Raw genomic sequence first — 10,914 nt, 5'->3', positions numbered from 1 at the left:
GTCCTCTAAAACAGCAATTCACCACTTGAATTATGGACAGAAGTGATTGCTGAGCAAATCTGACCACTGCTACCAGAAAGGGAAATAAAGCCTCTCTCTAGTTTTGCCTTCAGCCCCTGACAGCACCAGAAAATTCAGGTGAACAGGGGGAAAAAGCAGTACAGGTGAGCAAAGGGAAGATCCCCCAGCTAGGAACATCATTGCCCAAATTCTGCCTTGGTTTCAAGCTTCACTTCTGGGCATTTGTGATTTTGACTCACTTTAATAATTGCTAATATTTACAAGTCTCCTGTTGATTCTGTTTATTTATTGGTAAATTCTATATATAGCTGTTATCCTAAGTGAAAAGATTATTAAAGTCAATAGGAGTTTTTCTATGAGCTTTTAATTCTATTCCCTAACTGCAAATAAAAAAAAAAATCTGTCCAAGCCAATTTCAACAAAGCACCATCAAAGCATTTACAGGACAGTTTTACTTGAGAATTTCTATTGTGCACATCTCTACTGTGCTTACAGAACATCAGACATGAAATGAGAGTTTTCCATAGTAAGGGATTGCTCTAGAAACACAACATACTGCTTCTACTTTGACAGGACCAGGACCAAACTCTACAACAAACACCAAAAATCAGCAGCTGTTACAGGCAGACAACACCATCAACAGATGTGCTTTCACTGTTTGGGATGCCTGACTTTGGCCAGGAATTTTCACATCCACCAAATGCAGTGGTCTGCCCCTGCTGCTGCTCCCTGTAAAGCTGATTTTGCACCCACAGCTGTGTACACCACCTTGTGAGGAATATCTTCCATTTAAACCTGGAGCTTTATTAGCTCTCTTACAGGGACTCCTGCCACCCTGAAACCTGCCTGGCACTAAGCTCCCACTGATGATTTTCTGGGTGGGTTACTACAGATAGAAGAATACTGCCAATACTCAGTGCAATTTTCAAAGCATTATTAAAGCAATATTTTTATATTATTACCTAAGTTTAATACTGTTTTGAATTTGCAGTTTTGGAGTTCATTTTAAAGCACTTAATTATACTTTGAGAAGAAATAGTCTTATAGCACAAGTCATTTTTTCAAGTACACTTGAAGAAAGGATAGTCCATGGCTCAGTAAATACAACAGTCTGAAAAGTTATGAGCTATCAGACTAAGCTGAATTGACTTACTGATATTACTTGCAATGAATGAGTTTTAGATAGCCTCTCATAAATAGGCAGCTACTGAGCCTACAATTTTATGGATGTCTTGTACTTATCAATATATATGAGAAATGATGCTGTCAGGCTTTTGAGGGGATACTAGGTGAACCACACCACTGTCAATTTAATTTTTATGATTAAATATTTGGTGCTGTTAAAGGTTATTTAACATTTAATATAGCTGCTCTTCTACATAGCTGATAACTGTCATCTTTACATAATGCTGAAGCTGAAAATGGATGGGGAAGGCATATTTTTTAGAAGGTACCAATTTTTTTTTCCAATTTACTGTTAGATGTGTTCCAGTAATAGAATAATATTAGGTGAGTTTAAAGGGTTTTCAATATTCAGATCTACAAAAATTTAGTCTTAATGACAGCTGCAGCTGAGCTCAACATTTGATACAGAGGTTGCTGAATTTTCATCTGTGATGGAAAAACGTCTCCCAAGGTGTTGGGGGATGGCAGCTCTTCCCACAGTGGGATATTCAGGGCTCATATCCAGGCTTATCACTTTTTATATCTTTAAGAGAGATGTCATCAATTTAAACATCACATTCCTGGTTTTTTTTATTTTTACTTGTTAAGGTTAGTGTAGCTGAGAGAAATGAAAGATAATACTATTTTTATATGTGGTTTTGCAGAAGCCACACTTTGTGAAGTGACAGAATTCTGCCTGGGCAGGCACAGGGTCCCCATACAACCATTTAAAGAGTTAAGAGAAAATTGAGACTACTCAGCTCTTGGTAAGACAACTAACATGTGTAAGGGTGGGTACACAGGCATCGTTTCCAGAGCTCTTGCATAAAACAGCACACAGAGGAAAAAAAAATTTTAAAAAAAGACAATTCTTAAAACCAAAGAAATTGTCAGTAAACTGCACAGACTTAATGGAAAGATTTGGTGCTTACACCACTCAGCTATTTTTTTTTTCCTTTCAACAGCTGAACGTGTTAGCTGTGTTTCCTAAGCACAATCCAAAGCTTTTCTTTGTTTTTTTCTGCACCCACACATCAAAAAAATTGCAATTTTAAAAACACCTAGAGGCAGAAAATGTTTCTATAATTAAAAATAAAGCCAAAATGTATAAACAAAACCAACCACACAACTAGAGTACAGAACAGGTCAGTTCAGGTCCTGATCTCAATTACATTTTCTGTCAAGTGGATCCTTTGTGGAACTGAGACTTTGTATTTTCTTCAGTAACACTTACTACAGTACATTTACAAAGAAATCTTTATTGCTTTTCTGTGATGGAATTATATTTTTCTGTAATAAAAGCCTTTATGCGGACTTCCCTTACTGAAGCACTAAAGTAAAAGTGCAAGCCTTTTTTAATCTCCAAAAGGTACCACTCAATTTTGCTACAGTTTAGGCTCTTTGAAGGTGCTGTCCTGTGTCCTGGCTCAGGTCCCACCAGCTGGTTCTGGGTTCTCCAAGGCACCCCAAAGACAGACAAGTCTTTTTATTCCATTCATTCTATTCAAGTCATTGTTTTGCAGGCTGCAGTGTCTTTCCTGTAACATCACCCATTAATTGGGATGGTGCCCCTAAACAACAGAGAAACCAGAGCAAATATCATTTATCACTAATGTCACTTATCAGTGACATTAAAAATGCTCCTGGGGGCTGCTGTAGAAAAGCACACACGAACAGCAGAGCTCCAATGCTCCGAGGGTCAGTGCACGGAGCCCTGGGCATCAGCTGCTCCTGCAGCAGCAGGGAGAGCCCTGCCCAGCCGTGCTGCTGCCCACAGGCACCAGCCTGGTGTGATGGACCAGGGGATGTGCTGGGCTGGAGCTGCTGCCCACAGGCACCAGCCTGGTGTGATGGACCAGGGGATGTGCTGGGCTGGAGCTGCTGCCCACAGGCACCAGCCTGGTGTGATGGACCAGGGGATGTGCTGGGCTGGAGCTGCTGCCCTGCCCCTGCTGCAGCTCTGGTGCTGGGCGTGCTCATCAGGCTGGTGCCATGCACACCACGCTCCCAGGCTCTGCTTCACAGCCATGAGAATTAGCCATGTAAACTGAAATATCAATAGGAGTGGTGCTGTCTCACAGATGGGGTAGTGCTCGTTGCTTCATCTCCTCTGATACAAAACACTTAAAGAGAGATCAGATTTTAACGACTCTGAACTGCAATGATCACGTGCAACCTCTTCATATATAATTTTTAGAGTCGAGCAGTCTCTGAACTTGTGGATCACTGAATTAAGGATTTTTTTGGGGAAAACATTTTTCAAATGAAACTTCTAATATGCCTAGTGCTCCCATTCAGTGCAGCAAATTCAAATATTAAATTATATAGACACGGTTTCAGATATTCAAATTAAGTTTCTACATCCCCCAGTGAAGTATATTTCATTATTTCAGGTCAAACCTGCAAAATAAATAGGGCAGAAATATAGATTTCCATATTAAAAAAAGAAATGAGAAATTTTTAGCAAAAATTCTCAAACACTTGAAAGGCCTCTTCTATCTCTTTGCAACAGAGGTAGGAAGGGCAGAAAATTATGACACAGTAATTATTATGATGGATGTTGAGCCAGTCCTTTGTATTAGATACACTGCTTGTGCAGGAAGCAGCACTACAGATTGCATACTTCACTAAGCAGGACACTCGAGATTATAATGGGCAATACAGATTAACAACATTAGGTTAAAGCAGGATAATTCTTCTTCTTTCTCATTTCTATTCCTTTCCCATGGAACAGCTTCTGCTTCACATTTCTGTGCTCCTTGCTCCCAAGCCTTAATCTACACATCAAGCAGGCATTTTTTCCATTTCAGCAGGTACAAATCTCCAGTAATTGGATGGAAATTTATAAAATTGCACTGGTGTAAAATTCAGCTATGACTTAACCTGTCTGTTCTGAATTAAAGGTGATGATGTCTCTGCTTTTGCCATCTCATGCAAACAGCAGGAAAGATTTATCTTATTCAAAAGCAGCATGAGAATTTAAGAGAAAAGCTCGTCTTGGCACAGTGTAAATAATCAGCTGAAGGGTTGATTGATAATTTCAGCAATTATTTCAGTGTCTGTGAAACCAGAGCAGCGTAACACTTTTAACATAGGTAGGAGCTGAACACTGTCCTGTGCTCATCCCTCAGATTTGGGGTTGCCTCCAAGAAAAAGCCAAACTGTGCCTCAGTAATGATTCTCTCCAGATGTGGCCTGACTCCTGCTGTTCAAGGGGAATCAGCTAAATTCCTTGGAGAGCTCTGACTCAGATCCTTGTCCCAGCAGCCCAGAGCTGAGCACACAGCACCAACCCAGCCCCTCTTCTCCTTGGCCCTGGGTCAGTACAGCTGCACTGGGAGGATTCTCCAAGTGGGTTAACAAACCTGAAGATAAATTAGCCTGCAGATTCATGGTGACACCAGGGACAGCAAAGCAGATGCGACTTTCATTCCTTTGGCCCTAATTCATTCCCTCCTCTGGTGACTCAGCATTTCAGGTGCTAAACTTTACCCAGGAAGGGTCTGAGGTGTCATAGGTGCTGCATGGGTGCAGCTTTCTCCATTTCCAGCCAGTAACAGGGACACTGAGCAGCACTGCTCCCCTTTCCACAAGATAATGCAGCAAGTACACTTTGCTTTTAAGCCTCATGTTACAGCCTCTCTCTGTCCTGACCAACACATAAAAAAGATACAGAAGTCCTCAGCACATCACACATTCATTCCCAGCCACCAAGTCAGCTCACACAATGGCAGGCTGCTTGCTATTCTGTTGTGCTCAGCAATTGTCCATGCCTCTCTCCACAGGTCATTCCAAGCAGAGCATGAAGGAAGCCAGAACATGGCTTGGGTTCTAATGAATTTTTTGCACTCTCCTGTGCATCCTCAGGGAGTCCTGGGCATGGAATGCCAAGGCTCCCTTGCTCAGCAGGCTGTAGCTCCTGGCAGGACTTCCAGCCAGCTGCGTTCCCACTGCTTGCTCTACACTGATTCCTGAAGGAGCACTTTGCCATGTGTCAGTGACCCCTCCCAGCATGTATGGGGCTGGATTCCAGTCTGGCTCATGAGGAGAGCTCTTAAATGTTTAATGTTAGCTGCAGTGGAGAAATGCTGTAAACATTCCTGTAATTGGTCTGCTTTAAAAAATTGATGCTGTGTGAAACAGCAAAGGAAGTTCACACTGCACTTTGTGGCTCAGAAATGCTTGCAAGGCCTAAGAGGTAAAATCAGAGGAAAGACATTGTCTTGGCAGCACTTCTCTTTCAGCTGATCTGGAGAGCAAATGTGCCTGTCCCCAGCTGTGTGCATGGTGCTGCCCTCAGCCATGGGGTGAGGAAAGAAGGGCTGGGGCTACACTGATCTTCAGGCCTTTGCCGTTTCTCCTGTGCTCAGCTCAGGGCTGCAAGGATGGACAGAAATGCAACAAACATCTACAGAAGGGGAAAAGTGAAGCACGAGCATAAAGAAGGGAAATCTGTGGCTCAGGTGACAAAGACTGAAAGGACTGGAGATTACTTGTGCTGTGCCTTATCAGTCCTAAGGACTGGTGATAGCAGAGATAATACAAAAGCAAGCTTTCTGTGAATTTATGAATTGGTTAGTCACTTTGTTATAACAGCCCTCAGTAAATCATTGTTTGTTCCTGCATTTCTGTAATGCGTTCTGTTAAGCATTCCCTACCTGCTCTCTGACTTTATCTCAGTTTGCTTCTTATTTGTCAGACTAAGAATTCAAGATTTCTCCTAAATCACCTTAGCAAAACTGACATTTTCCCTCCTCTTGGTTCTTAGAAAAATGACGGGGAAAGTGGTTCATTGTTTTGAGTCCTCATTCATCTAGCTGCAATCTCTGCAGAGTTGGGTTAGTCATTTTCTTACACAGAAAACAGGTTGTCACCACTGGATATCTGGGTCAGAGGTGGGGAATGGCTCAGTGAGCATGACCTGAACACACAACAATGCTTTGCTCAGCTCCTGGCTCTGTTGGTCAGTTTTTTGGTAAAGACACAGAGCCTCCTCCTCTGCTCACAGCTGTTGAGCACTGAAAGTATTTCTCTGTATTCAGCCTCTCAGTATTTCAGCTCCTGTCCTTCCAGGGAGAGCATTACCTATTCACAGTAGACTTTCTACTCCTGTGTGTACATAAACTTTGTCTTTGATCCAGTCCAGCTTGGAGCATCTCAGTGCTACCAAGCAGAGGCTTGAATGTCCCTCTGCTTTCCAGGATTTACCAGCCTGGAGTGGGCATTAACTGATTGTTCTGTTCATTTTGGTATGCAGGATTTCCCCATGGTATTATCACCATGACATGGAAGAGTTTTCTTGCTTATAGGGGGTTATGCTATATCCCTTTCTATCCTTTGAACACTGGCAGTATCACCTATATCTCTGTAGAAAAAAAAGACCTCAAAACACACACAAAACTACCTATCCTCTTCACTAAAGAGTTTGTGCTGTGTTCCCACTCATTCCCTATGTGTGCCTGTCACTTTCCCTTATTACTTACGCAAGAAAATAATTTGTCCTGTCAAAAGTTCTGTTGCTCCTTTAATAAGGAGTAATTACATATGGAAATAAACAATCTCTCTATTTTCCTCCAGGCACAGAGATTGATTGGCTTATTCTTTAGCTGCATGTACTAGACTGTTGCCTGCATGTGTGCAAAGGAGCAGGTGTGTGTGCAAAAGCAAGGGAAAGAAGGAATTAATGAGGGAAACACTGCTTAAAGAAATCAGATTTGCATTTAGATTGATTTCTGTCCTGAAGCCAGATTAGTGTAACTTGACTAAGACCAGGGTTGCCAGAAGTGGCTTATGAGGTTGCACTCACAATCCCATGGCTTCCACAATCACACAAAAAAAAACCCTAAAAAAATTGTTGCTCTGATTGTTGGCATCACAGCCCAAAACACTCTGTTCAAAAGTCATTATTCAACTTCATGCTAGCAGAGTTTATGAAGTGTGCAAAGAACAACCTCACAAACACAAAGCATTGCCTTGAAAGAGAGAAGAATTCACATCGATCGGGCATGTCCAGACAGTCTCCCCAAAACTGAATCATTTCTGGTATCTCACAGAGAAATTAAAGAATTAAACAGTCCCAATTAAGAGGAGTAGAATATTTTGTAAGATAATATTATGTATGTCATATTATGATTTATTACCAACACATTGCCAAAAAAAAAGTTCCAACTTCCCCTCAATTTCTAAAATGGTATTTTAACTTACACTTCCAAGAAAGTTTCAGAAAGCTTTTCTTTGTACCAAACAGGAAGGAACACACACACTGAAATTAAAACATTTTCTGAAAAATAAACTCACAAGATCAATTCATTGCTACTTCCTATATCTTAGGAACTCAATAACAGTCATAGTCCAGTCTTGTCTGGTGTAATATATCAAAGAAAATGCTCTGGCTTTTAGCAATCATTGTCTTCAAGCTGTTTTTTCCCTTGGAGGTTATTAAACCTTCAGGCACTATTAATTCTCTTACAATGACCCTTTTGTTGTCAGAGGATGGGGCATTCCATAAGGAAATGTAATACTGAGGATGAGTAGGTGCCCATTCTTGACTATAGGTCAAGAATATTCAAGAGATTTTGTAATTTAAGCTGCTGAAGAAATGAATAATTACGTGGCCCAAGGATTCTTGTGCTGCTGCAGAAAAAGGCCTTTTCTTGTTGGATTTCTTGGTTTTCATCACCGCTTGCTGCAGGGATTAGGGTAAGCTCTTTTCACTTACAAGTAGAGTTGCTCAGGAAAAGAGGAGCTTTCTTTCCTTTCCTTAGATAAAAGCCCAAGCTTTGTGTGCTTTTAAATAAAATTCTAAAGAAAACACCTCCCAGATTTCTCCATACAAGAAGCAGCCTGTACACAAGTACACCTCTGGCTCTCCTCTCCAAGAGATGTTTCAAACATTCCCAACTCTTTGGTAAAATGTGAATGACATAAGCACACTATTCTAAATTAATAAATAGCAATAAACATGTCCTGCAGCTGGGTGTAGGAATATCAGACAGCTCTTGAAGAAGAGTTGGTAGTGATGGTGAGCAGGGGTATCAGCAAGACCAAGAGGGACATGAGGCAAAACTAAACCTACAAGGAGACAAGATGCTGGAGACCCCAGAAAAACTGCTTGTCCCAGATGCAAGATAAAAGAGAGCAAACAGCCAACAATGTAGTTGAGAAAAATACTTGAGATAAAAGTGTTTATTCTAGAAAATTCCTCTGAGTTGAAATGGTGAACATGTGAAGCAGGATCAGCAGTGATATTCTTTACAATGTAACTGAGTGATGCCATTAGGAAGATTAGAGCTGCAAGGTTGCTTAGCTCTAAAAACAAGAGCTGCCTAGAAATTATTATTATTATTGTTATAAAACTAAGAAATCTCAGAAAAAAAGGCAAGGCATTCATGGGAGGCATGGAAGCTACTTAGAAACCCATAGGAGATGCTCAGAAGAAATACTTGCTACTTATTCTTTCAAAAAATCAAATAAATTGGTGATGCGGTCAAACAGGATAAAAAATACAGAAAACAGGCTAATAAGAGGTCCTTGTTTAAAAGTTCAATGCAGAACATTAGATACAAATTTTAAAAAGGTAGGCAAAAATGCATCAAATGAACAAAGACAAATCAACATGCCAAAGACACAAAAAAGTAGATAGCTGAAAATTTTTCAACCCACAACTCAAAAAAGAATCCTACCAAAGAATTTGCAGGGCTGATAAGAAATTGAGTTGTAAAGAAAGATTGAAAGAAGATAAAACCATTGGAAAAATTTTAAAAGAAGGGAGAAAAATCCAGCCATAACTGCATTTTTTGCATCAGCTTTCTTGATGGAAGAGATTAAGGATGTTCTGATATCAGAGTGGGTTTTTGTGGGGTTTTGTCAGGGTTTTTTTTTCCCTCTTCTGCACAGGAAATATGCCTGAGAAATTGTGTCAAACTGAAATGTCAGTAAGAGACATTTCAGAATAAATGAATAAAATTACTAGTAACAAGTTACCAGCACCAACATAGAGCTGGATATGAAATTGCCAAAGCACTTACTGTGGCTTGTACCCTATCGTTTATGTTCACTTCAGTATTAAAGACAGGAAGAAATGAAAAAAATGACAGCAATTTTAAACAGGCTTTTCACAAGACTGAAAGAGCTAGGTCCATTAAATCTGACTGGTTGGCTAAAACTGCAACAAAGGAAAGAATAAGCAGGCACTTAAATAAATACAATGATGTGAGAATGCGCCAACATGGCTACTGAAAAGCATCTTGGCTCACAAACAGACTGGATGAATGACCCTGGTGATTTTACCACCACTTCAGAAAAGCTGACCCAAACATGGGTCATATTCCTCATGAAAAGCTCTTCAGGAGCCCCAGATGTGCTGGGATGAGACTTGGTGATGTTCTGAGCCCACTAACAGGGCCAGAGGCAGCAAACTCAGCATAGGAAGGAGCCATCTGTGCCATGGGATCTGCTCACTGCATTCACTGTGACAGGAAAACTGATGGGAATCCTCGAGCAACCAATACTAATGAACACACAAAACTGCTCCAGATACCTCACAGACAATTTAGGTTCTGAGTATGTCACACATAAAACAATGGAGTGATAAAATGGCAGATGAAACGCAATGTCAAGACAGGAAGGACTTTCAGAGGAAACACAAACATATCTATACAAACATATTGATTGTCTCCAGCTCACCATCCTGAAATATCTTTGCCATTCAGTACAGGAAAAACAAAAGAATTATCCTTCCACAAAATCCTTCCAATTTTGAAAATAAAATTAATTTGTGTGTGTTCATCATCCAGGTCACATAGCAGAGAAAACATGGAAAACAGCCCGACAAAATGAAGGTACAAACTCTTCCTTAGAAGTTAAAGTGAACCAGATCCTACTATGGTTTATTTGAAATTAAACTCCAAGAATCCACCAACACTGAATTATGATAATCAGGTTCTTCAGCTGCTTCATGCAGCAAGCAGCAGCCCTGCCTTTGCTCTGGAGAAAGCACAGCCTCCATTGTACAGCCTTTTTCACTCTCAACCCTGGCTCTGTTTTGTAATGCATCACCAGGCTTGTTTGAGAGACACGGCCACTTTTGGTGTCTTCAGCTTGTGATTTTTCCTTTACTTTGTCCAAGTCATTTCCAGAGTGATTCTCTCTTACATGAGCAGGAGTAAAATACCATAGAACAAAGACTACTGAACTCCCAATGACCTGGAGTGATGTGGAGGAGCAGGGGTACAGTGCATCCCTGCTGGAAAAGCTGCTAATCTTGATGATTTCTAAGGACAATGATCAAATTGCATAGCAAACCTAGAGTACACAAGCATAATTCAGTCTTGAGATTGATATCACAGTCTTTCCAACAGCACTGGAATTTAAGTGCCCTGTTTTGAGTGCCCTAGCTCAATTCACTGAAGGGAACTTCAAAACCAGCATTTCAAAAGGTCCCGAGTTCCTTGCAATGGTCTGCAATCCATAGTAAAACCAAGATATACTACCTGAAAAATATCCTCTTAAATGATTTCTGACAAGTTAGGGAAGATGAGGAGCAATCCAGGCAAACCCTTTCCTTTTACTCTCTTCTACATGCAAAAGCACAAACCCTTCCATTTGCATTTTCAGGGGTTTCAAGCTGTACAAGGTGTGCTATATTACACAGTCTTGCTGAAATGCTCCTAATTCAAGTGGCAAGTAATAATGAATGTAGGCTGGAGTTTTAACTTGGTTTGGATTAAG

This window comes from Passer montanus, unplaced genomic scaffold, assembly GCF_014805655.1.
Source record: "Passer montanus isolate IOZ18808 unplaced genomic scaffold, ASM1480565v1 scaffold9, whole genome shotgun sequence".
NCBI lineage: Eukaryota > Metazoa > Chordata > Aves > Passeriformes > Passeridae > Passer > Passer montanus.
Note: the sequence above shows the minus strand (reverse complement) of the source record.